The following is a 4448-nucleotide window of genomic DNA, read 5'->3' on the forward strand; positions in this document are numbered from 1 at the left end:
AAAATGTTTTTATAAATGGAATGAAAGCCCCTGAGGAAAAAATTGAAAAGAAATGAAAGCTATTGAAGAAAAAAATAGAATGGAAATTAATAGGCTGGAACAAGAGAAACTTTAAAACCTTGCCCAAGCAACAAACTCTCCCAAAATTCAAATGGACCAAATAGAAGCCAATAATTCCATGAGGCAACAGGAAATATTAAAACAAAATCAAAAGACTGAAAAAATAGAAGGAAATGTGAGATATTTCATAGCAGAAACGATTGATCTGCAAAACAGATCAAGGAGAAAAAAAATTAAGAATTATTGGATTATCTAAAGGACGTGACTAGAATGAGGCTAGACATATTTCAAGAAATCTTAAAAGAAAACTCTCTAGATGTCTTAGAACTGGAGAGCAAAACAGAAATAGAAAGAATCTATTAAGCACTTTCTGGAAAAAAATTAAAACTCCCAGGAATGTCTTAACTAAAATTCAGAGCTTCAAGTTTTAAAAAAAATGCAAGCAGCCAGAAAGAAAAAAAATATTAAACACTTAGGATACAGTCAGGATGACATATAATTTAGCAGCCACCACTATTCTGTTTATCCTTTGTTCTTGAAGAGGACCATGACATCAAGGAGGCGATGGCATGACAAGCAATTGAATTGGATTTAAGTGAGGCAGGGCTATGCAAAGTCACCAACCTCACATTCTCCTCCAGAGCCATCTGGATCCAGTGGCCAGATATGGATCAGGACAACTGGAGATGGACCAGGATGCAGTTCAGGACCTTGGCCTTTTCAAGCTAAGGTCTTTAAAAGGTCTCAGTTTGACTGAGGCAATGCCCTTTCAGTGACTGAGGCAAAGAATAGCCTCTTGAAAAAAAATTAGATCTGAGAGGAGAAGACCCTTAAGGTTTCTGGCCAAAATAGAAACAATTGTTATTTACATTCATTCTGAGCCAATCAGGGAACAAACAATGACCAAGTAGGGCTTGCTCTGGGACCAGAGTGATTTGGGGTTGAAGCTGGTCTTTAAGAGAAAAAGAAGTTTCAGAAATTAAAAGAAAAATGGAAAGTGAGGTGGAGAGAGAGAAAGGAAAGGAAGGTTAGGGAAAATTATCTCACAGAATTGAGGTGAGCAAGTAGAAGTCTATACAAACAAGGAGAAGGGAGTGGGAGGGAGTAGCTGATACTTGAATTTCATTCTCCTCCAAACTGGTAAAAAGAGGAAGAATATACACACAGAGTTGGACATCAATACATTTTACTTAACAGGGAAAAACAAGGGAAAGTACTGGAAGGGAAAATAGGAGGGGAATCAATTAAAGGAGGAATTAGTCCTTAATAAAACAAATTCTAAGGATATACAAAAATATTTATAGTTTTTTACAGGTGGAAAAAAACCACAATCTTTTTAAAAAAAACATTTATATCAAACAGCAAAAGACCCATAGAATTTTAGTGCCCTTATCCACATCATAGAAAAGTTCTGGAAAGGCACAGGATAGAATGTTCCCATACTAACCTGGAAATGTCTTAAAACTGCTTCATCCTAAATTTTGCTGTATGAAATGTCATTTGAAAAGCTTAGCAATACACCACAGCAGAAGAGTTGGTATTTAAATATTAAGAAACCTGGTAAAAAGGTACACTTAATGAGTTTAACACTATGGAATATTAACTGAACAATTCCTGCAACAAACTTAGAAGAGCAGCACATTGGTACTTAGCTGGTCTGTTACAACTTGCAGCACTTTAATTGGTAATTGGTGCTTATAGCCTGCATATATGTATATATCTATGTTTTAAATTATATTTCTTGAAGGCACAAGTGTGAACCTTCAAGTTTTTTGGAACATTGGGAGATATTTAAGAGGCACAGATACCCTTGGCAAAAGTCAGCAGTCTCTATGTATGTTTTGTATTATAGTTTTTATTCTTTTTTTAAAGGAGTGTTAACAAAAAACATGCAAGTTAGGCTCATCTTGCAATTACTATCCAGGAAATACTATAACAAACAGTAGAAAGCAATATTTATTTCAGAACTCATTTTCATGTTTAGAAAATTCCCTAAAAACAGATTAATTTTCCCCTTTTTCAATTGTTGATAAGAGAGTCTTTGTTTATTAGAATTTGTGAAATATGACTGTTCGCCTAAAAGAGTTAATATAAACTGCAGACCAACCTCAAGTCCAACTGTTGCTACCCAACTGAGTTTTTAAGTCTAATAGCCCTGTTTTAGGTCATGAAATTTGTATTTCATGATGAGTACTGAGGAAGATGGCTGTATATTTAAAGACACAATTGTATTTCCCAAACAAAGCAAGAAGTGATTTAAGCATTAAGAAGAGTTTTAAGCTGGAAGACATTTCAGCAGTTTGTCAAAGCTCTTCTTCAATTTCAGAAATTCTGTCTATGGATTTAAGGATTTCAGCAACAAGATTCAATGTTTCAGTCCTAGAAAGCAACTGCTTTATCGAACTATGTGCATTGTTCACGACAACTCAGAGATTTTGCAAGGCAATATCTGTGTTTTGTTTAACTACTGTCAAATTGGCACATTGACCAAATCACAGGGCTTCATTGTCTCTCTTATAATTAGTAAGCTGACCCTGGAGCATATTTAGTTCCTGCTTCAGTTTTGTAACTTGATTTTCTGCCTTCACAGCCTGCTTAGTCATCAATTCAAGATTCTGTTCCACTTGTAACACCGATACAAGATCATGATAGTTGCTTTCCTCTTTTATCATTTTTGCTTCCAATTTCCACTCAAGTGTTCTTGCCATTTCTGTCTGAGACTCAGAGTTCTGAATCTCGTTAATTTTTCTTCTTAGCTTAGAGTTTCCTTCTTTAAGTGCTTTATAGCTTATGTGCACTGAAAATGCCTATCTCCCAAGTATTCTCTATGAGTAGCAAATTCTTCGTTTGTGTTGTTCACTTGAGATGTAGGAGAAACACATGAGTCACTATCATCTAAGGTCCATGGAGCAAGAGACTTAATGCCTGACAGTTCAGATACGTTGGTAAAAAAGGAAATATATGTACTACGTGCTAGTAGCAATTCTGGAAGCATGGAAGCATGAGTTTGTTCCATGGCAGATGGCCAATAAATCCCACTCCAGTCATCATCTTCATCTTCATCTAAGAAATCTCCAGCACCAGTTGGATCTTGGAAAAAAGGTTCTTCAGAGTCTAAACCATATCCTACAGTTTTAGAAGTTGGGGAATTATTTTTAAGTCCTAATGTATGTCTTGTAGATTCCTTAGTGTAAATTCTAGCATTGATTGTCTCCCCTTTGGACAGGCCACGGTTCTTCGTTTTCAGAAATTCTTTAAAGGAAAATGGATTTGCCTCATCCAGATCTTCAAGATTATCATAGTCCTGGATGACAAGGCTCTGGGCTCAAGAGGTGAGCCCTGTGCGGCGGGTATAGCCAGACATCCCCGAAAGGCCTCAATTCTGCCCGTGGACAGGGTCAGACCTCCATTACTTGGTCTCCATAGCCTCAAGTCCATTTATAGCTCTTTTTGAGGTGACAAAGAATGGGAATCTGAGGGGAGTGCCCATAAATCAGGTAATAGATGAACAAGTTATGGCATATAAATATAATGGAATACTATTGTGCTGAACTTTTATCAGTGTAATAACCAAGTTCGGTTCCAGAGGACTAATGAGGAAACATGCAGCATACTTCCTGATAGATAGGTGAAAGACCCAGAATGCAAAAAAGACAGTTTTTTTTTAAATAAGATTTAGCTAATATGGAAAATTGTTTTGAATGACTATACACATTGGTAATGTGTTTTGTTTCTTGTGTTCTTAATCAGGGGTGGGGTGGGAGTGTGAAAAGATGGATCTTGGCTAATTACACCTCTCTCTCTGTCTCCTCTGTCTCTCTCTTTCTGTCTCTCTCTCTCTCTGTCTCTCTCTGTCTCTTTCTCTACCACCCCCCCCCCCCGCCACCTCCCACCCTGAAAACTTGGAAACTCTGATCAACACAATGACCAACCACAATTCCAGAGGACTCATGATGAAGTGTACTGCCCATCTCTTGACAGAGAGGTGATGGACTCAGAGTGAGACATACTATTTTTTTAGATGTGGCCAAGGAGAAATTTTATTTTGCTTGACTATACATACCTATAAGAGGAGCTTTGTTTTTGGGGGTGAGGAGGGAAGTGGGAGGGAGAGGAGGCTGGTCTTTTTTGAAAATAAAATAAAATTTTTAAAAAGACAGTATTATAGGGTTAATGTGGTGGCTTTTATAGGGAATACAATGCAATGAACATGGGGTGCCACTGACAGGCCCATTGGAGGGTGACTGGGATGGTTCTATGGCAAAAAGAAGGCTGGGGGAAAACCCGGGGCTGAATGCAGTTGAGAATTCTATCTGCTTTATGTTTTTTAACCCTAGGATGAAGGGTGAGGCTGAGATGAGCAAAGAAATTAGGGGTAGTCTTAAATC

General features: G+C 37.4%; 1 pseudogene; it reads right to left on the bottom strand.

The window, feature by feature from the left end:
- Positions 1-2363: 2363 nt before the first annotated feature.
- Positions 2364-3424, bottom strand: LOC118834846 (annotated as a pseudogene).
- Positions 3425-4448: the final 1024 nt, after the last annotated feature.

Source organism: Trichosurus vulpecula, chromosome 1 (assembly GCF_011100635.1).
Source record: "Trichosurus vulpecula isolate mTriVul1 chromosome 1, mTriVul1.pri, whole genome shotgun sequence".
Classification (NCBI taxonomy): Eukaryota; Metazoa; Chordata; class Mammalia; order Diprotodontia; family Phalangeridae; genus Trichosurus; species Trichosurus vulpecula.